The sequence below is a fragment of the Camelus bactrianus genome, chromosome 33 (assembly GCF_048773025.1).
Source record: "Camelus bactrianus isolate YW-2024 breed Bactrian camel chromosome 33, ASM4877302v1, whole genome shotgun sequence".
NCBI lineage: Eukaryota > Metazoa > Chordata > Mammalia > Artiodactyla > Camelidae > Camelus > Camelus bactrianus.
In genome coordinates this window covers 18,411,689-18,434,445 of record NC_133571.1, presented here as the reverse complement: position 1 = coordinate 18,434,445, position 22,757 = coordinate 18,411,689, and the positions used below count along the sequence as shown (strand labels likewise).

Here is a 22,757-nt window from a genome sequence, read left to right as displayed (position 1 = left end):
TGGGGCCTCCGTCAAATGGGGGTTCAGAGAGATCCCCACTCGGGGGCCTCTAGGGGAGGCAGAGAGGCTCTGGACTTGTGCTCGCCACCATCCTCCATAGCCCGGGCAGTAATTAAATGAGCTGAAGGTCAGAGTGGCTGTAATTAATTGAAAATTTTCATCTTCCTCCCACCTCAGACATAATGAGTTGTACAAGAACCAAGGTCTCCCCAGGTGTCACTATTCAACTATTCCAAACACCCGCCTTCTCCAACCAAGCAAGGTCTGTAACCGCTCAGAGGAACAGGGGGCCTGGCTGGGGCTGACCTCTGCAGGGGCGCTGTCCAGTAGAACTTCCTGCAGCGATGGACATGAGGTTATTGAACTCTTGAAACGTGGCCAGTGAGACTGAGGAACTGAGTTTTTAATGTGATCTCATTTTAATTAATTTAAACTTAAATAGCTACATAGTGGTGGCTACCGTATTCTTACCCAATAGCAAGGAGAACCTTCTTACTCAGGGAGGAACCTTCTCCACACCTTCCCAGCCCTGACACCAGGCCCTCTCCCTCAGTGATGGAGCACAAAGGCCCTGCCCAGGGGTTGCCCAGGAGATTGTGGCAGGGCCATCAGAAGCCAGGTTGGACAGCACTGCTCTGCGACCCGCCCCCCAACACCCCAGGACTGCCTCTGAACACCAGCGGACTCTCCCTGACAGCCACGCTTCTGCCCTCGTACAGACGAGCTTCTCAGTGAAGGAAGCACACAATACCAGGTGAGGGTGTTGGGGAGACCCCATGTGTCCGGTGTGCAGGCACAGAAGGCGGGCTTGGCAGCAGAGGGTCTCCTGGGCTCAGGCCCTGCTTCAGGCCCTCTCTTGAGCCGCTGTCCTCAAGGGATGCCTAGCCCAGCCCCTGACACACAGGCAGCACTCAGCAGAACGAGGTCAAGTTTGGGGTGCACCCAGGGCGGCACAAGTCCAGGGAAGATGACCCACCAACCCTCCTGTTGGCTCAGAGTCTGAGAGGAAATCCCACCCACCGTTTCCAGGTACAAGCTTTGAAACGGAAAAGTCTCCCCTTCCAGGAATTTTGGCACAGATCCACATTCCCGGTGCCACTCAGGATGCCTCGTCCCCAGCTTCCCAACCAGGCCTCAGTCTGCCCAAGTGGTGGCAGAGCCTGGAAGCCCTTGGCCAGGATGGAGGCCCTGGACTGAGTAAGCTGCAGTCTCTGTGTCTCAGGGAGCCCAGTCTGGGACATTGTCGAGGAATTTTGCGTGAGTGCGCACTGCGTGTGTGTGTGAACATTTTTCTCGGGAGAAAATCCACCATTCTACCATATTCTCAAAGAGGCCATGACCCAAACACTCTAAAAACTGTGACCCCAAAGTCAGTTTTGGAGGTTGGAGACGTGATCAGGCATTGCTCGCAGAACTCCTCCACCAGAGGTTTCCATGGCACCTCAAAGGCAGCATCTTATAGATGAGACTCTTGTCCCACAAGAACTTCATTCTCATTTTCATGAATAATATATCAACCCACTGAATCTTCAGGCTGGAAATTCCACCCTAAGGCGGACTTCCAGTACCTGGTCAGTCACCACGTTCTAGTGATTCTTCAGCACAGATCTTAAGTCCATCCTCTTTTCCATTCCTTCTACCCTAACCTCACCCCTCTCCCTTCACTGCCTACTACAGTCTTTCCCCTTCCTCCTGCTGCTCAGTCCTCTCAGCTCCAAACCATCCATATCTTCTTAAAAAACATCAGTTTATGGTATTACTCATCTGCCTGCAATGTTAAGAATTGAGGGTGGAAAACCATGTGTCTTAAGCCTGTGTCTTAAACCAGTAAGCAAGACCACAGAGGGTATAATGGAAGGACCATAGATTTTGGAGCCAGACGAATCTGCGTTCAGATTCTGACCCTTCCTCTTCCTAGTTATGTTATTGAGCAAGTTATTCAAACTCCCTGAATATCAGGTTTTACACCTATAAAATGGAGTAATGATCAATACTCTCCTTAAAGAAGCAATATTTCTTGTATAGTGGTTAAGGGTTCTGGCTCAGAACCAGACTGCCTGGGTGCTAATCCTGTCTTCCCAAATTACTAGCTATGTGACCTTGGGCAAGTTCCTCAACCTCTCTGTGCCTCAGTTTCACTATCTATAATATCAGAGGATCGTAATAGTACCTGCTTCATAGATGTGTTGTGAGGATTGAGTTCATGTAAAGAGCTCAGAACGGTGCCTGGCACACAGGAAGTGCCAGATACATTTTAGTTACTGTTACCAGCAGGGCTTGTGGTGATGAATTACCTGCAGCATACAGAGCACCTCACCTGCCATACAGTGGTTGCTCAGTAGGTGACAGCATCTTTCCCTTCACTAAAAATGTGCTGAATTAGCCCGTTTTGAAACTCGTGGAGTTCACATTAGTGGCAAAATATCCAAGTGGGAGCATTCCAGCAGAAGCAGTTAGGAGGAGGAACGAGGCCTGGAGGGATACTAAAGAAAGAGCGGGATTCGAGAGTCCTGTGATTCAGGGGCTCACCCAAACCCCAAGGAAAGGCTGAACACCACTCTTCTGTCAGCCAGTGTAATGGCGTAATCCCAGCCTGGGGCGGGGAGCAGGGCAAAAGGACCGAGCACCCCTGCTGTGCCCTGAGGGTCCTCCTGTAGGGACACAGGAGATTGGGGCTACAAACCTTCCTGCCTCTGGACCCCACAACCGACTGAACAGGTCTTCCCTGGAGATTAGAAAAGCTGCCTGTGTCATCTCCCAATGAGAAGCATCGGCAAAGGCCAGGGGAGAATCACTGCTCCCTAGAAAGGTGAGGGGTGGGAGCTGGCCTGGAGGTGGGGAAGGGGGTGCCAAAGATCTCTTATCAAAGGATCAGAGGGCAACCCTGGGGGCACAGGAGGAGCTGAGTGCACAGAGCTCCCACGTCCAGGCCTGCGTCACACAGCGGCTCTCCGGTTCTTGGCTCAGAGCCCAGTGGAGCCCAGGGAGGCTCATCCAGAGGTACCGCGATTCGCCTTTGGAAAGCCCTGAGCCATCACACTGCTTCTGGCCGTTCCGCCTCCTCCGGGGCCCTGCTAGCAGTTTCGAGCTTGGAACAGCTACCAACCAGCCCTGGGATGTTGCCTTAGCAGAGGAACGGCCTTCACAGCCATTAGCATACTTGATACTCCCAATACCCCAGTGAAAAATCTATAATCCTACCCCCAGCCTGCAAGTAAGGAAACTGAGGCTTAGAAGGTTACATCTGGAACGTGCTTCATTTCAGCCTGAAATCCTAGTCCCCAACTCTGAACTTCCGACTCTCTGCACCCAACAGCGCTGCCTCTCGTTAAGAACCTCTTTTCACCGGAAGGGACCCTGGGCCAGGTTCACACGCACAGCAAATTCCTCCCGGCTCCTGTTCCCAGGCCGGGGTCCACCTCTGCACGGGGGCTTCCTGCCCAGGTTGGAGGAGGGGGTGGGAGGGGGTCCGAGTTAGCATGGGCCCAGGACAAAGCAGCCAAGCCTCAGAATGAGGAAGCGCTGGCTGTGCAACACGCACACATTTGTGAGTTGTGAGCATCACACAGAGAGAAAGAGGCACGTAAATTAAAGTGGCCAACTTGTGTGCACACGTGTGCACTGGCACGGGCAGAAGGCTGGCTTTAAATGGTAAAAACTAGTAGCTTGAAACAGTAAAAAACCTCACCTTTGCCTCAGAAAGATGCAGGGCAACTTCACAGAGTTTTATATGGCCCATAAATCAGAGCTGAGAAAGGGCCTCTGCAGCATTCCCCGGGACAGACGGGCTTTCCGCCACGCAGAGACGCTGTGTGGCAGCGTTACAAATGTCCCAAGCAGTTTATACACAACAGCACAGCGTGAGTTTGCTGGGGGATATTGGAGCTGGTAATTGCTATTCTAAAACTGGCCTTGTAAGCTTGAAGAAATGTTTTGAGGGGGGAAAAGAGCCAATTTAAGAGCTTTATAAAGCCATAAATGCCTTCTGAGCAAACCAAATGTAATCTATCTACAGAGACAGGCCGTCCCTCAAACTCAATGGCAGACCCTGCAGTGCTGAACAGCCCAGAGAAGTTACCCTGTAGACCCCACCGCAGCAAGTGGGTCACCTGTACGGAGACAGGGGACTGTCCCAGGTGACCCCAGTGCCTCCAAGACTCCCGTGGGCAGGGCTGCCATCAGGCTCCCTCAGAATAGTCTTCTCAGCAGAAACAACACAGCCCACCGGCAGCTCACAGCTCTGTTCCCTGCCAGCCAGTGCTGTTCCCTTTCCCCTAGACGGACCAGGCCAGTCGGCCCTGGCTTCCTACGGGTCTCCCAGGTGTCTGACCTCCTGGACCCTCAGAAGCAGGGAGGGGCTAGAGGCTCGGGAGACAAGCAGCGTCCTCCAACTTGGCCTCAGTTCCATCCAGAAAGAGAGGCTTTTGTAAGAATTACGTTAGGAAACGTATATAAAGCACCTGCCACATGGACTCCATAAAGAGCAGCTATTATTACTTTACGGTTGCTGGGACTTGTGAGAAGAGCCAGTGGGCCCTGGGCAGAGGCACCACCTTCTCCAGACCCAGCGCCAGGCCCTGGGCTCAGGTGGGAGGACATCACTGAAGGGCCCCCGCCAGCGGCACTCAGGCATGGACACCGGCTGGGTTTCCCAGGGAGACAATTCCAGCGCCTGTTTCCTGACTTAATTTGCCCTTATCTCCCCCAGCTGCCTTCAGACACATTCCTTCCCCGCAGCCCTGTCCTCCCCTCGCACGTTATGCCAGGACCCCAGAGTCCTCTGCTAACCCTGATTATCAGCTCTGAGTCTCTTTACGCTGGGGAGATGTGTGAATTTCCCCAGGTTGATGGCTAGAAAAGCCAAGACCCGCTGGACTAGAAGCAGCCAGGTTCCTACCCTCCCACCCTACCTTGTCCCTGCCAGCCTCCCACTCACGTCTCTCCCACAGCCCTCCACCACGATAATCCCACTCTCTTTTCAGATGTCAACGTTTCGTAACGGAAAACAAAAGCCATATGACGCACAATTACCCACTTTCCATTGTGTTTGAACAGCTCTACTGACAGCACGAAGCACCGCACAGGAGCAGTAGAAAGGGATTCAGGATCAAGCTTCCAGTGAAATGTGTTTTCAGTTATATGTATTTTCATAGTTTTTGCAACACCTTATTAAAGTTGAAAGCTATATATAACGGCATTACCGGTGGCACTTCTCAACACTCCTGAAGTTGGGCTTCCTCACGGCCCAAAGCAAATGTGACCCAGCCGTCTCTAAGCAGGCACTTCCCCATGACCTCTTCCAGCCCCCTGAGCTGTCCCCCACTCCCCACAGCCCTACCACGACTTCTGAAGGGTAGGTCTTAGAGGTGAGGCATCCCTCTAAGGCTCTGGCAGGTGGCTCGGCAGTGACAGACGCCTTACAGCCCCAAACCAGGAGACTGAAGGTCCTCCCTGGTCCACCTCTCCCCCAAGACTCTTATGTAGGAACAACTGTGGCCTCACTGCTGTCCCCCCAAAATTATGCCAAGCAAGTTTCATCTCCAGGACTTTGCCAAGGCCATGTAGTCCTCCTGGTTGGCCCTGCTTTCTAAATGCCTGCTCATCCTTGAAAATGGTTGTAATCCATTCACAAAATATAATCAACACACAGGAGGCAGCCTGGTGCTGAGGAAAGTACAGTCTTCCCTCAGTCTCCACGGGGGATTAGTGTCAGGACCCCGCAAATACCAAAATTCATGGATGTTCAAGTCCCTTCTATTAAATGGCGTAGTATCTGCACACAGCCTAGTTACGTCCTCCCAGACACTGTACTTTAAATCAGCTCTGGATTACTTATAATACCTAATACAATGTAAATGCTGTGTAAATGGTTGTAAATACAATGCAAATACGGTACAAATAGTTACTGGCATGCAGCAAATTCAAGTTTGGCCTTTTGAAACTTTTTGGATTTTTAAAAAATATTTTTTGATCCACAGCTGGTTGAATCTGTGGATGCGGTCCCCACAGATGTGGAGGGCAGGCTATACCCTGGACTTCGATTGACAAGATCTGCGTTTGAATCCTGTCTGTGCCGTTTGCATTCGCTGGGTCACCGTGAGCAAGTCTCTTGACTTCTCTTGTCTTCGTTTTTCTGTTCATCTACAAAATAAGAGCCTGAACTACATTACTATAAGGATCCTTCCAGTCCTGGGATTCCTAAATGGATGCCTGCTAAGGGCTTCTGGGAAGTATTTCTTTAATACATACCAGGCACTTGGTGCCACAAGGAATAAAAACATGGATACAACATGGTTCCTGTCCTCAAGGAACCTGCAGTTTCATTGAGGAGAAAGCCTATGAGAACGAAAAGGGAAATTACAGCAAGTACCTCCAGCCCTCGTACAAGAGAGCAATATATGAAAAGTCATGAGGCGGTACATGATTAGATGCCAAATGAATTGTGCAGCAGTAATTGCTCTAGGCCAAGGAGTTCAGAGGAGGAGAGAGCGCTAAGGGACGGGTTGGTCACAGAACACTGTACTTAAGAGGTGGGAAATGACTCTGGGCCTGAAGGACATTTGCACTGGGATTCGCATCTGCGGGAACAGCCAAATGTGAGCCTTTCATGAACAACAGTGGTCACCAAAGTGCAGGGTCAGGGGACAGTGCATCCACTAATGAGGGTAGAAATGAGATTTCATGCAGAGAGACCAAAAGAGAGAGGACTGTAGACAAAAGTAGAGGCTGAACTGCAGAGAGTTTTAAGGACCAGACTCAGGTGTTTGCGCTGTGTCGTGTGAGGCACAAGGAACCAAACAAGGGAGCATGGAGCACTGCATTTGGAGAGGACGAATCAGGCAAAGGTTTGCAGAGTGGATCAGAAGTGCGAGGACAGGAAGCAAGGAGACCAGAGAGAAGGTAATTGCTGTATTCCAGGCAGGAGGTGACAGTGTCTGCACCAGGGTGGTGGCAGTGAAGATGCAGTAACATGCCAGGCACAGAGAAGGATGGGAGGACAGCCTTGGCCTCTGAAAGTCACAGCCTGGCTGATTAGTTATTTATCACCATGTCAGGAAACTTTTGACGATGAAAGGGGAGCCGTTACAATTACACTGGGACAACAGACTTAAACCAGGACCGTCATGGGCAAACAAAGAATGAAGGAGAATTTGGGAAAAGATGGACTTCAAGGTTCCAAGCCTGTAAGACAGGAAAAGCATGGGATCTGACAGAGACAGGTGGACGGTGGTGGCACAGAGCAACAGGGAAATAAGGGACGAAAGGAGTTTGTTGCAACTGAGTGGCCAAGCGGATTTTGAATTCTTTAAAGACAAGAACTGCATCTTATCTGAATTATCACACAGATATTTGCTACCTCAAATTGAGACAGTAAAGACCTGCTGAATCAAATCTACAGAGGACTGGCTTGGAGGGGAATAGGAGGTGGGGCTACACTTCTCCCCTTGGTTTTGTTTGTTTACATGTATGTTTTTAGAATTTCAGTTGATGTACCTCTTGGTGGGTTTGCCCCCGTGACCATCTGCAGCCCAGGGAAGTCTCATTGTGAAATGGTGATTCTAATGTGCACTGAAAACCTAACTGGGGCATCGAAATGGCCAGCACTGGCGGGCGACTCTCAGCAAATCCTGCTCCAAGCAGGATAGAAAGAGCAGGGAAGTAAAGTCACCATGTCCCTCTTCCCAATGAAATGCAGAAAATAAGGCCAAAAATTTTTAAAAAGAACAAAGAAAGGAATTTCAACGTAAAAAATCAAGACAGCAAACAGCCTTCCCCTACCCTGGGCTGATGTGGACTTTTGTGTGAGGACTCAGAAAACCTCGGACTTTTCTACAAGCAGCTGTAGACTCTCTACGGGATTCTCTATTCCAAGATCAGGCCTGCACGTCTTCCATGGCCGACATACAAGTCCACCGGCTGGGTCTTATAACACTGTCCAGAATAAGATCCTACAAAGCGCCAGTGACCCAGAAATTTGAGGCAGAAACAAAACATTGGCTATGAATTATCCAGGTGCCTGTAGCTGCAGTTACATGATAAAGCCAATCTCCCTAAGAGTGTTGATTACTACTGTGTTAACGTACAGGGTTTAGGGTAGGACAAAGTTGCCTGGCCCAGCACCTCTCCTTGAGCTACATGGACCATGCTCTCAACCTCAGAAAGGGTTGCCTCTTGGACTCTCCTGATGGACTCAACTCCATAAATCTTTCTAGCTGATATGGCAATGCCCACATCACGAAGGAAAGATGATGCTGTGGTCTGCAGTGGCCCTCAACCTTTTTTCCACTGTACACACCTGCAGTTTGCAGCAAGCTCATGTCAGTCATGCTGAATCCTTGCAACAATGATTCCCTACTGGAGACAAATCACCCCTGAAAGATGGATCCCTCAGAATGGACTGGGGCAGGGACGGGGGAGCAGTGTCTTTGAGAAAGACACTGGGGGCTACTGGGCACAGAGAACACCGAACAAAACCCCTGGAGGGAAGGACCAGGGATGCTGCTCGCTTTGTGCAGAGATGCTGGAATCCAGCACCATAGATGGTGTGAGACTCGACAAATGTTTACTGAGCACTTCTGCTGGGCCAGGTACTGCACACAATGGTAAACAGCGAGTAACCTACCTGAGAAACTTATCCTTGGCCTGTCTTCTGAGGTCTGGAGCCCTGCGCTAGGCTAAAGCCTCAGGATGTCTTCACAGTTTGTTTCAGGTTTTAAGTGAAAGGACTGTGTAGGTGGAAAAGCATCCTACAGGTGCGGGATTTACTAAGTCCTTTTGGAAGATGCCTGCCTTGCCAGCCTCGAAGTCAAGGCCAGGGAAAGCGATCAGGTGCTCCTGAGTGTGGGGAGAAGCGGTCTGGAGGACAGAGCAGGGAACAGCAGTCAGCACGTGCAAAGTTCCGGAGGCTCAGGTCTCTACCGCACAAGGAGCCCAGGCTGTGGGCTCTACCGCGCTGGAGAAGTCTGGCTTTTCTCCCTCCAGGCTGGCTGGCTCAGTGCAGTCGGGTCTTTATCTTCCTCCACACACGCCCTTGTTTATGGCTCCCCTGTCTCTGTTTGCTCAATCCTCCCCAACCTTCGAGGCCTGGCTGTGGGGGACAGGATTTCTAATGGAAAAAGTTTAGATGCAGATAGGCCTGGGTTCTGATGCAAGCTTATCAGCTGTGTGGCCTGGCCTTTGCCCTATGTGAAAATAGGGGCTGTCGTGCCCACGTTCTATAATGTGATAAGTCTGCTAGAAGGTAGAAGTGTCAATCAAGGGTTTGGTCCACCACCCACCTCTTCCATCAGGTCTCTCCTGATCCTGCAGCCCACTTCTCTCTCCTTCCTCTGAGACACTCTTTCATTCATTCATTCACTCATTCATTTACTTATTTATATTTTTGGAGGTGGAGGTAATTAGGTTTTTTAAAACTTATTTATGCTTAATAGAGGTCCTGGGAGTGAACCCAGGACCCTGTGCATGCTAGGCATGCACTCTACCACCGAGCTATACCTCCCCCCTCTCTGAGACACTTTTATCTGTGTCTCTCACTTGGTAATGAAGCCTCTCTGTCCTGGAACATCTCCTGGGGTGAACCACCGGGTGTATTGCTATGTTAACTCATCAAATATAATATAATTTAACTTTCCATGTTTTCATGCTGCTCTCTCTACTCAAACTGTAGCTCCTTCATGTAGAGGCCAAATCTTACCATCTTTCGTCTCCCTCCATGGTGGCTAGTGCACAGTGGGTGCTAAATAAACTGAAAACAGATTTGAGGCAAACGGAGGGTCCACAGGCAACAGAGGAAAACCCCACAGGAAACAGACCACACTCGGGCTTGGAGTAACGGCCCATTCGTGTTCTCTGCTCTGGGCGAGGCTGTCCCCGCCCAGACTGGCGTGTAATGAACACTCCATTGAGTGAATGAAGTCTGCTGACGCTCTCAGTCATTAAGGCCACTAGTAGGGTGGCTAATCCAGGAAAATAGCTGATCTGAAGAAAATCACTTCTTTTTGTGAATTTTAAAATGTCTTTGGAAATGGTGTTTATCTTCTTGGTTTCAGTTATGGTGAGGACTTTGGCTTTTATTCAGTGATGAATCAAAATCATTAAGGCTTTTATATAAATGAATTTGACACTGTTCAGTTATATGATGAATTTGTTCATTTCTCATTTTTATCTCCCTCCTCTCCACCAGGGATCTGCAATCTATTTATGATTTTTATTATAAATAATAATAAACTTTCATTTCTGTTTCTCTCTCCAAGACTATAGCCAAGCTTCAGCCTGGTCTCCACTCCAGAATCTCAGACTTGGTTCTCGCGCCTCCCCCGAAGGTGCAACCTGGTCCTGATAGACTCCCTGTGCTCTTTCTCAAGCTCTTCCAAGGTGCCACTCCACCCCGGCCCCCCTGCCATCCCATCCACCAACCCCTTCCTCTCTCCCCAGGGCCTTCACATCTCCTGCCACCCACCCCCAACTCTGCCTTTTGTCTTTATTCACTTCTGTCCTCTCCCTTCAGGTCTCTGCTCCGAGTTCTCTTCTTCAGAGGCCCTTCCCTGCTCTCGCTAAAGAAAATCTGTTAAATGCTCTCATAGTTTCATGTTCTTCCCTTCAAAGCTCTGATGATTACATGTGTTTTCTCATATTTATTTGTGAGTCTTTTTTTAAATTAATGCCTCTCTTCTCCATCTGACTGTAAACTGTCAGGATAGAGGCTACATTTGCTTTTGCTCCTTCCTAGCTCGACACCGAGACAATGCCAAGAACGCCATACTAACTGAATGAGGGAATGAATTTGTGCCCCAGGCCTCCTACTTATTGGCACCCTCGGGGCACAAGGCGGGACCAGCTCAGGGCTCTCTGGGGGCCCTGTGGGTCTGAGCTTTGAGCTAAGTGGAGAGGGGGCGGGTTGGGAGGGGAAAGGACCTGAGCCCACAGAGCTCCCATACCACACCCAGCATGACACCTGGGCTATCTCATTTCCTTGTCATGGCCGCCTCTGGAGTTGAGAATTACTATCCCATCTTACAGCTGAGAGCGCTGAAGCTCAGGAAGCAAGTTCCCCTGGGTCATACTGCAAGCCTGTCTGTAGCCAGACCTAGTCTTTCTGATTCCAAAGTCTGTGCTCTTTCTGCTCTGCCCCAACTGCCGTGGCCTGGGCAGTTTCTAATCCAGCTCTGCCACCAATTTCCTGTGCGACCTTAGGCAAGTTACTACCCTCTCTGAGCTTCAGTTTCTCCATATGCAAAATACAGAGGTTGGAATAGATATCTTACGTCCTTTCAAGTTCTGAGATTTCTGACACTTTAAGAATCTATGCTTCTAAATTTATAAACTCATGTAAGGGGTGCTAAAGTACCTAGCTCAAGTTCAAGCACATAGCAGACACTTCATAAGTGTTCATTTCCTCCCTCCCTTTCTCTCTTCCTCCTTTCCTTCCCTTCCTTCCTCCCAATTCCCTGTTTCAAAGATTCTCTGCCACCTGTGCTGTCCTGGTTATTCCAGGAGGCTCAGAGCACTGCCCCCTGCCTTCCAGGAAGCCTCACCAGCTCTGACATGATGCCTCCAGCCTGTGGTCCTCACATGGCCACTCGAGCTGTACTCTCCAGAGAGGCCCATGCCTCCCTGCACCCCACTCCCTCCTGCCCCCAGCAGAGATACTTTGGTCTGTGTCCAACACTGTGGGGAAAGAGAAGGAAGTGGCCGAAAAGGAACCCACGTATCCTGAGTACCTAGTACCAGGGACTAGATCAAGCTCGTTGAACCCCTGCAAAGAGCCTTTGTTCTCCCCATTTCACAAAAGGGAAGAAACTCAGGCTCAAAGGGGTTAGGAATTGCAGAAGTTCATACCTCCAGCGAGTGGTAGAAGTGGGGTTTAACCCGTACCTGTCCCACCCCGGGGCAGACACTTTGCTGGCCCAGGGATGCCAAAGCCTCGGACAAGGGTCTATTCCACATCACTGGATATTCCCTTGAAATCACCTTTTTTTTTTTTTTCTCCATATCTATGTAACTTTGAATTTATAGCCCAAGTGACTTAAGCCTATCAATCTCTCTCTGGCCACCCCCTTCTGCCTCTCCTCACTGCCCCCTCTGAAGTATCAGATTACAAAATAGTCACACATTGTCCCCAGCCTCAGCCACTAACACCAAGGAAACAACTCAAAAGGCTAACTGAATCCAAGGGGAAGGGGCCAGATCTTCAGTAAATACAGTCCCCTGATGGTACCAAGAAAGAAGGCTGAGCCTTCCTCCTCAGCTCACAGCCGCTTTCCAGAAATCAGACTCAGGTTAGATGTGAATGTGGACATCCCCAGTTACCCCCGGAGATGATCAGGGCACTAGCTGGGGAAGAGTAGGGAAGAGATACCTGCGTTTTCTAAAGGCTCCTCCTGAAACTTCTGCCCTGGAGGAGTGCATTAGGATGGGCCAGGGGGATGGGGGTCTGTGGGAACAGCATCAGCTCTGCTCAGCGAAGCAGCCTGGACAGGAAACAGGTGAGAGCAAAATCCCTGGCAGGCTGTTTCTGGTGCCCACTGTCTTTCTCTCACCTTGTTCTTCCCTTGCAAGGGACGGAAAGGAGCCCCTAGGGATGGAGGGGTTGACCAGCTCCCTCTCTGGGAAAGGCCTTATCTGAGGGGCAAAACTCAGCATGAGGTCCGGCAAAGCCAGCCCAAGGTGCCTAGCATCCTTGTCTTGCTCCCTGCAATCCTCAGCTTGAAACTCGAGTCCTCCAGGATGTCCTCCAAGCCCCCGAGAGGAGCCTGTGCGCTCTGGGCTTCCTGGACTTCTCCTCCATGGCTCTGATCGTGGTTTCACTAATTATCTGCAGAACTCGAAAGCCCTCCCCTCGCCCCCAGCCCCATCAGACTGTGAACTCTATGGGCAGCGAGCCCATCTGCATCCTCACCCCCACCACTTCCGCCAGGTCTGACCTGTACAAGGTGCTCAGTAAAAGTCTATAGAATGAATGTTACCCACAGGAAGCAACCCATTGCTTGATGTGCACTTACAGACCCAGCAGAGGCCAAGCCCCCACCCCAGCAGGCCCCAGGCAGCTCCTGCACTGGACTAGATGGGAAAACACGTGGGGGACACCACTGGCACACAGTAGGCCCGCAGTTCAGGTTTGCTGACTGTGCTGGAATCTGGAAAACCACCCAGAGGGCCCCAGCCGTGGGGGCGGGGGCAGGTCATGGCAGGCCATCCTGCTAGCTTTCAATCACTTAAACAAGGTTGTCATCACTCTGAGTGAACATGGGAGGGGGTGTTTCCATGTATGCTCGACTTTAAGCTAATAAGAAACATAGTTTGTGCCAACAGATTTTCTCCCCCACATAATACATGCGAAGCACAGTGTAGGCGCTTTCACTTATGTTTATACAACGTGTGTAATACATCCTCGTACATCAACTCACTTGGTCCTCTCCACTGCCCTGGCAGGAGGCATTATCACCATTTGACTGATGAGGATGGCAGGGCTGGCTTTTAAGTTCACGCGGTGAGTGTATGGCTGAGTCACAGCTCAAACCCAAGGCGCTGGCCTCAGTCATGCCACAACCTCATTACCCACGTCCTGTCCAGGCCAGAGCCCTAGATCTTACATGGAGCTTTGTATGAGCTGGAGCACGGGGTCTGGGGTGGGAGGGAGACGGAGCAAGAAAGCAGCAAGGAATCCAGCAAATTTCCCCCAAACACGCATCTCCGGAGAGCAGGCAGCCAGCTGGGCTAGAAAGACCACGGATCCAGATCGACACAGAACCAGCTGCACGACCTTGGGCAGATTCCCTCACCCACTCTGAACCTCGCTCTCTTTCTCGGGTCCGTGGTGATGACTGGATAAAATAAAGAAGCGAGAGCTCCCAGCACATAGTGAAGAAGCCTCCATTCCTCTGTGGCCTCGCACAGCTACTCAGAAATCACAGGGCTCAGGAAAAGTCCTCTTCTTCCCTTGATCTACATGCTGGCTGTGGCAGGCCGTGTCCTCCCTCCCCAAAAGAGTCCAGGTCCACCGAGGTCAGGCAGCATCGCCAGCACCAGGACTGGGCGAAAAGCAAGCCAGAGAAGTTCCCCTCTTCCCTGCCAGCAGCTAATGGCACTCCCCAGAGTACAGCCTGGGAATGTTCTCCCTCCCTCTCTCCCTTCCAAATCCAATGGAAATGACTTTGGAAAGTGTTCCAGGAGACCAGATGTCCAGCTTGGAAAGGGGCTTTCCTGACAATCTGGGAGTCAGCAGGAGGTAGCAGTCCCCACCTCGCTGGCACTAAGAGGCCCTAGTGACCAGGGCGCCTTCCCAAGGAGAGCTGTGCCAGTGTGAGGAACAAGCCTCGCTCCCCGGGAATGGCCTCCCGGGAGGGCCGGGGAATCCCATGGAGCTCTTCGGCCTTCCTCCAGGTCACACTCACCAGGGAGGATTCCCCAGGGGACCCCCGCCCCACTATGTGTAGCTCTCTCCTCCCAGAGCTGGGAGAGGGGCCACGTGACGGGCTTCCATCGTGGCAGCAGGGCAAGACCCCCACTGCTACACGGGCCACAGGAGAGCAGTGACTTGAGCTCTCAAACCACCAGGTTCTCCACCTGATTTCTGTCCTTGTGGTCCTCCTGGAGACTGGAGGACTCAGCAAGGCCCCTCTTAGAAGCACCTGTCTGCCCCTGCATCCAAATAAGTGAGGTTCCACTGCCATTACATCTACCTCCTCCCATTCCCCTCCCTCAGTCAGAGTGAGGCAAGTCCTACCACTCCTGGGCTAAGTGCCCGTGGGAGCCCCACCACCTTCTCTAGACACAGGGTGCCTGGTGGTCTGGAGCACACACTTCAGCATGTACAGCCTACAGAGTCACAGAACAGTAGACCCAAAAGGGGCCTTCAAGATAACCTGGTCTAACCTCCTCACGGCATAAAATGAGGATGCTAAGATCCAAATGAGTTAAGAGATGTGTCAAAGGTTACACAGCTTGTTTTCAGTTTGATGTGTGTTTGCTTGGGCTCCCGAACAAGACTGTGCAGCTCTCAGAGGAAGGGGCCCTGAGTCCCACCCAGCACACCGCTGGGCCTTCACGGAACAGTGGGCTCAGGCCATGCTTGTGGATGGATGGGAGGATCTCCAGGGAGGGCCTGGGAGTGAGAACAAGCACCTGTCACCGAGATGCCCACGGCACACACCCGAGTCTCTCTGGGCTGCTTCTCTCTGTCCCTGACCTGGAGTTGAACTCACAACCCACACAGAGAAGGGCCTCACCTGAGAATGGGCAGGGACAGCCCTGAACTCCAGGCTTAGCACAGGCCTTGGAACAGAGCAGTACTCGGTGACAAGGGACCGCAGAGTGAGGGCTGTAAGAGGGCCCTCTGGGGGAGGGGCTCACTTCCTCTCCTCCAGCACAGACCCCCTGTGCTACCCTGGAATCAGCCTAGTCAGAGTCAGCAGGCCCCACCACTAACGGGCTCAGTGTCTCTTGGCGTCGCTCAGGATGAAGAGCTGGAGGGCCACAGGTGTGAGCCCCGGGACACTCTCTTCACCCTGGGCTCCGGGCCAGCTTCCAGCCTGGGTGGCAGGTTGAGGAAGGGAGGTGGCCCTGCAGCTCTGCCACCACCCCCACTGCCACAGCAAACCACCCTCTCCCCTGCCCTGAATCCACCTCCACCTTCCGTGCTGTAACCCAAGGCTTTGTGGAGGTGAAAAAGTAGATCTTCTAGGTCTGCGATTCCATAACAGCCAGTAGGTCTCCACAGTGTTTGCCGAACAAAGATGTGGGTAACAGGGAGTGGGTTCAGGTGGTTCCTTCACAGAGACTCTCAGGAGAGGAGCAGGAGGAGCTCAGGGCCCTGTTCTCAGAGCTCAGCAAGGCGCTTGCTTCGTCTCCAAAGGCTAAAGAAAGGGCGTTTGTCCTCCCCTAAACTGCACAGTCCCCGAGGACAGGGTCTGTGTCCCTGTTTCTCCTACAGCGCCTGCCAGAACCGTGTGCCCGGCTGTCCGTTCAACACTTGTTGATGCGCCAGTGACCTGTGACGGGCCCAGGCCACGTCCTGGGGAAGGAGAGGGAAAGCGAAGGGGAGCCTGGGTCATCCCCCAACTGGAGAGGAAGCCCCACTGAGTCGGTCCTGGGTGCCAGACACCAGGCCTACACTTTGCAGATGCTCCCTCCACGACCCGAAGAGCTATGGACTTCTATTTCCCACTCTACAGATGAGGAAACTGGATCAAAGATGTCATGCAACTTGTCTAAATTCGCATGATTAGTGACCAGTAGAGCTAAACTTCCACCGCGGTTTTATCTGATGCTACGTCCACACTCTGCACTGTCTGCAGCAGGCAACTCCTTGAGCACAGGGACTGGGTGGTTACATGGGTCTGTCCTGTTTGTTTTTGCTGCTGTAACCTCAGATGCCTAGGACTGTGCCAGGCACACAGGAGACACTCTATACATATTTGCTGAATGGACGAACAAAGGAATGAATGAAAGTCTTTGCTTCTCCCTAGCAGGACAGAGCAAGGGCTGCTGATGCCAGGTTCCTAGGCTCTGTTTCCAGGAATCTTAGACAATTGTTTGTTCCTTCTCTCCACCCAGAAAAATACCCAATAAATTAAGGATTCTCCAAAGGCCACATGGTGGATGGCTGGGTTAACTAAGCATGGGATGGGGCAGTGGTGCGTGGGGTTTGTGCTGGGGTGAGGTGTGAGGGGGCAGAATCGAAGCATAAAATAAGCAGAAAAAGATTAGACAAGGTGAAGATTGAAAAGGTTCTCAGTGCCTTGGCCCTTTTGGGTCTGGCTCCTGCCCCACCCCAGGCTCCCTCATTCCCCATCAGGTACCCCCACTGCCTTGACTGAGCTGTACTGAAATTGGCTACGTTCCTGTTGAGCAGAGAGACTAACAGTTACGCCACCCACTCTGGCCCCATCCGAACCCTCAAGAGTCTGCTCCAGGCCCTAGGGCTAGCTGCTTTTCTCCACATTCCAGCCAAAAATAATATGGGAACGAAGCTGTTCGGTGGAGACTTAATCTAATCTTCATTGCTTCGGTTTTAAAATATCCTGCCTGGTTTAGGGTTTCTTATTACACACAGGGATGTGTTTTTAGTGAGATAGGTCTTAGCAGAACCATCCTTCTTGTAATTGGAAACCCAGGCAGGCCTGGCCTGCGGTGAGGCGTCCAAGCCAAACAGCGGATCCCCCGAAGACAACACGCTGGCAGCAAGCTTTTCCCGAGCTGCCCCAGGGCTTGCTTCTCCTCAGTGCTGGGAGATCCGGACAGAAGAGAAGCCACGCTCCGGTAGAAGGACTATGCCTTCCGACTCTTTCCACCCTCTTCTTGTATGTTCCGGCTCTCACCCCCAATCAGAATAGAAACTAAGATGCTGCCTGAGACTGCTGGAGAAGGATATGTGGAGGAAAAAATTACCCCCAGAAGTCCCCCCGAGGAGGGAGAATTAAAGGCAAGCATTCCACTGGAGCCTGTCTCCAGTACCAGGGCTCGCTTTAAAAAATCAGGCGCCGGAACGGAAGGAGTCTCCAAGTGCGTATACACTTTTGTATAAGTGCCGGGTGTAACTTCTCGAGCTTTCTGGCCCAGAATCTGCTTTGATCTGCCAGCATGGAGACTGCTAAGCGAGGTTCAAGCTGTAGCTAGCTCCAGCCCAGCACCCATCCCCCTAGCCCAACCAGATGTCGCACACCAGTCCAGGCTCTGGCCTTTTCTTCCCAATGGCAGAAAGAGAAGAGGCCAAATTTCTGATAAGTCAGATTCTGTGTTCATCTGATGCATGAAAGCCAGTCCAGTTAGCACAACTGGGAATAAGCACGCTGGTTCCCCCAGCTCAACTTTAATTGCCCCTCCTGGAGAAGTGCAGGTGGATTTTGGAATCACAGAAGGGTTTTCAAATTCTAGGATATAAAGAAAGGCAGGAGTTTAGCACCTTCACTCAAGTCTAAGAACTCCTGAGAGCTGGAGGGGAAGGCTCTGGAGCCAGGCAGGGTAAAAAAGCACAATAAACAAAGTGACCTTGCTGCTCCGAAGCCTCCTTTCTCCCATCTCTTTTATAATTTAGAGTGCAGGATTCAGGTAGGAGTCACTCCTCATAGCCCAGAGAGGAATTCATGTGATATATTCCACTTTACAGATGAAGAGACCGAGATGGGAAGCTAACTGACTCACTGTAGTCATGCAGCCAGACAGTAACAGGGTATAAAACTGCCAAGTTCCCAAACTTCAGTCTAAACACCGATCAGCACACTGACCCGCCAGCCTTGATTATTTCCCCCCTGCCTTTCCCACCAGGTATTAGATTTAATTAAATTAGCGGAGCCCCATCACAACAAGCCGGGCCATGCAGCCTGGATAGAACGCAGCCAGTGCAGCTCCTCCTTCTAAATTCTGCTGCTCAATATAATTCAGGCTTCAAAAAGTCACGGATCTCATGTGAAGTATTTTATACAAAGCATGGTGTGTTGGCTAGAATCAAGGCTAACAGTGGCTCATGGTGATTTCATTTCCCTTATAACTTCCTCTGTGGCAGTGCTTTCACCCTCTCCTTACTCTGATCTGCATCTTGTTTGATCCAACACTTTGCTTCACGTGCTGGCACCTCTGGCGACTGCATCTCACATTTATATATATCTTACAGCATGGCTGTCCTTGTGCCGCACGGCATGGGAAAAAGGAAAACTTACAACAGCGTGTCTCACCTTCCTTGAACTAACTTAGAAAATGTGCTCCAAGTTAAATAAATCAGGAACGAAAGTCTGAAATTGGAGATAGAATTTCAGAAGGGGGGTGGTGGCGCTAAATAAATAGCAAGGAAATCATGCAACATGTTGGAAGCCTATAAATTTTATAGGTTGTTTCTTTAATAAAAACAAATTCAATTGCTAACAACACAGTATTACTAAGCCGCTAACATTTAAAAATCTAATTTGGCCTGCTCTGCTGCTGTTTCTGTTGAACATTGTACTCACCCAGGGTAAGGAAGTCAGGTTGATGGGTTTGGTTTGGTTTGGTTTGGTTTCTAAACCAGGCTAATAGAGACCCCTTCTTTAAAACATAGGCTTTTTGCTTTCTAGGCATGCCTTGGTCCCTAATGAGTTACAGCCCCAGGTTGAAGATGTACATGGCAGAAAGAAATGTAACACACACTCTGGTGCACCCATAAACATCAAGGCCAAGGGAGAGGAGGTATGTTTCCAGTTAAGTTAGAACTCCATGAATTCAGGATTCTCCACTCACAAGACAGTAATTCTCCTTATTTCATCACTAACTTACTTCAAATGTGTTTATACAATTTATTGCTACTGAACTTCCAGGCAACTGGTGTAGAGTTAATGAAACCCAGCTTGGAGAAGTTTTGAGCTTTGAACAACTAACCACAGTTTAAATGGTTATGACATGCGGTCAAAGCCACAGCCCAGCCCCACTGCAGTTTCTGTGTTAGGACCTAGTCAAAAACCCTGTCATCTCACCTTTTGTGCCAAATAGATTGAAAAAGGAAAAAGCACTGAAAAACAGCCTTGCATGTTTCTTCTCAAGGTTCCCAGCCTCTCTCCCTGACATTTTAACACATCTATCTCACTGAATGCAAGGCAAAGCCCCTCCCCCAGTCCCGAGTAAATATTTTAGCTGCAGTGTGAATGGGCAGCCAGTTGAAATTCTGAAATCCAGTTTGAGTTTAATTGAACAGGGTCAGGCCTACAGAAAGCAATGTGGAGAAGGGGTGTCAGAGGGAGGCACCATGCAGCATTTAAAATCAGACTCAGTGAAAGTCCAAAAGGCAATACAGCAATGTACAGATGGCGCTGGACTTGAAAAGAAGTAAACTCGTCTTTCTGAATTATTTGGACATTGATTTTTATTAATCCTCATTGTCATATGGCGCCCTCCCCCAAGCTCTGTCCTTGTGGGAACTCCAGGAGGCTCCCTCTTTTTAAACAGGCCCATTTTGGAAGAGTAAACGGGAGGTACTGGACTTGCCAGTGCTGAACAATAAAAGCCCTTTTTGAAAGCAGCACTTTCATTAACTTAAAGCAATCTATAGACTTAAAAGCAGAGAGCAGTAAACTCCCAGAAAGGATCATAAAACAGCCAGTCTCAAGTTGGGTACACTTCAGTGCAATTTGCACGAGGCATTTTACTGTGAGCGGTGGCCGGGCCCATCTCCCTCCGGTAACCCCCTGCCCCTTATTCTGAGCAGCTTCTCTTTCTCTCGGCTTTCATGCCTTTCGCGCTCACAAAGGGGAGGCGGTGACCAGGGAGTCTCCGTGGGGTCACGGCTCCCTCCCGCCCTCAGGCTCTCGGCAGGAGAGAGAGCGCACGAATTCCAAGCCTGCAAAACAACAGCCTTGGAGCTCTGCCGCCCGGCGGACGCCGCACCCCGGGCCGCCGCGGCCACTCGTGGGTCGCGCGTCTTCTGCGTCCCGGAAGCGCCTTCTGGCTGCCCCAGCGAGGGGTGCGAGGGGTGCGGAAAGCTGGGAGGGTGGGCCCAAGATTGCAAAGGGGCGATTTCAGATCTTCCTCCCATACACCTCCCAACACACTCTGCTTCCCTAGTTGGTCCGAAGGATAACCTCCCTCCGGAGTAGGGACTTCTCTCCCACCCGCGGGACTAGGCCAGAACCACGCCGGGTGCAGCGCGAGTGGGAGATCAAGAGTTCAGTCGAGGGACAGGAGACCATCCCTACCTTCCCCCTAAAGTCCTGAAGCCTCTGGAAGGCCAGAAAGGGAGGGTGGGCCAGAGGGCTAGGGACTGAGCTTTGCGTAATGTATCTTATGTTTGGACACCATCATTTTCTGATTTGGGGAAGACCAGATCGCCTAAATCTGCCTAAAATGCGAAGCTTTCGCTTTCTAGTTGGAAGACATTTCAATACGCTAGAGGAGTCCCGGGACAAGTGGGATAAGGACAGGGGTCCCCGAGTTCCCCGCTTTCCCAGGCGGAACGTCGCACTGGCGGCCTGGTGTGTGGGCTTCCGGTACAGTCCTGGGGGGGAAGTGCAGGCAGCTCCCACGGCTCAACAGCTGGCTGCTCCGGTCCAGGCGCCCGAGTTCGAGCCCGCCGTGCCCTCCGCGGCAGCCCGGACTTCCCAGGCCGGACGCGACGCCTCACTGTTAGCGCCCCCCGCGCAGGCCGCGGCCCCTGCGGGCCACCCGCACCCGGCCCGCCGCTCTGTGCCCGCAGACCCCCAAGTGGCTTCCGGAGCCCGCCGAGCCGCCAAGGTCCGGTCTTCGGATCCACCCCGAACCCTGAAAGGCTACCCTGTCGCTTCGACCAGAACATTTCTTCGATTTGTCCGCTTCCCGCAATCTTTCTCCTAGAACGGGTCCTGCGCACCTCAAACCCTCTCCTCCAGATCCGCTTTCGGGGAGAAGCAGCAGGAATTCAGGGCTCGCCTGCCTTGTCTCGGATCAACTACTTTCGTCGCCTGCCTAAACGCTTTTCCACCCACTGAGCCCAGGGACTCGCGCGCGCGACCCTCCCCAAATTTCAAGAGCCTCAAGCCCAATAAAGAGCCGTGATCCCGTGGCTAAATCCTAAAAATGCGACCAGTTCCTTCGATTCCAGCCTCAGATGTAAACCCGTGCTCCCCGCCAACTGCTACCTCCAGCACCCCCCTGCTTTGTCGGATTCGATCTCTAAGCTACTCAGCGGCCCTTCGATCCCGCTTCTGAAAACAGCCCGGATCCTAAAAACCCAAACTCTAGCCTGGCCGTGAAGCCCAGCCCTAAGTCAAGGCTGATGCACAACCACCACGCACCCCCGCTCCACTCTCAGCCTTAGCCCGGGTCTCCCCACCGCGCAGGAGCCTCGGGCACTCCCGCTGAGATCCCCCGGAAAGGGCCGACCTCTTCGCTCATTTCTTCCTCAGCAACGGGAGTCGGGAAAGCCCCGCACGCCTAACACGAAAGAAACGCAAACTTTGCGCGGCAGACTCGGGACCCTGCCCCATTCCCCTCAGCTCTCTGCTTTGGGGCGGCTTCCGTCCCCCCTCTAACGAACTCACGCCCTAATTCTCCAGCCAGGAGGGCTCCCTATTCCCGAACCTCGTCGTGGGCCCCTACGCCTCCCCCCACCTCGCAAAGACTCCCAACAATCCGCGGAAAGCCAGTAACCCTACAAACGATCGCTCCTCCCGCGGCTAGCGTCCCTGAGCCTAGCCCCTGCGATCTCGGCTTCCCTGACCCCCAGCTCATGCCCTGCTGTCCCCACGGGTCCGCCTGCAAACCCCCACTCGCCCTGGCTCCCCAGGCCAGGCGGGACGCGGCCGCGGCTCCTGGACTCCAGTCACCGGCCCAAGTCGGGGGCTGCTCCCGCTTCCAGCCGCTGGAAGGCAGCTCCAGGCTGGTGGTGTGGGGTAAGCCCCGGCCCAAAGGGCAGCCGAAGCAGGGAGAAAGCGAACCTAGAGCCGGCTCGCCGTTCCCAGCCTCGTCCGCTGAGCGCCCAGCCCCGAGCTAGCTGCACCCGGGCTCCGGCCCGCGCGCTGGTCTCTACCCGGGTCCCCGGCGCTCCTGGCGCGCAGCTCCCCGCCCGCCCGCTAAGGTGTCTTGGGCCTGAGGCGCTCCGAGTCCGCAGCCCCGCTTCTCGCACCCGCGGACAATGCGCGCCCGGCCACGGGCCCGAGCGGGGCGAGGCGGCTGCGGCGGGGCTGCGCGCTGGCCGGGCCGGGGCGCGGACGGGCCGCGAGGCTCCGGCCGCCTCCTTCCCCGGCCTCTTCGCCACTCGCGCTGCTTCGCTCCGCGCTCTCCCGGCGCTTCCCCAGCTTCTCTGCACGCTCCCGCCGTCC

The 22,757-nt window shown here is 52.4% G+C and overlaps 1 protein-coding gene across 4 annotated transcripts in view; it reads right to left on the bottom strand.

The window, feature by feature from the left end:
- Positions 1 to 22,757, bottom strand: part of PKNOX2 (PBX/knotted 1 homeobox 2) — a 233,749-nt gene that overhangs the window by 210,671 nt on the left and 321 nt on the right. The window lies entirely within an intron of this gene.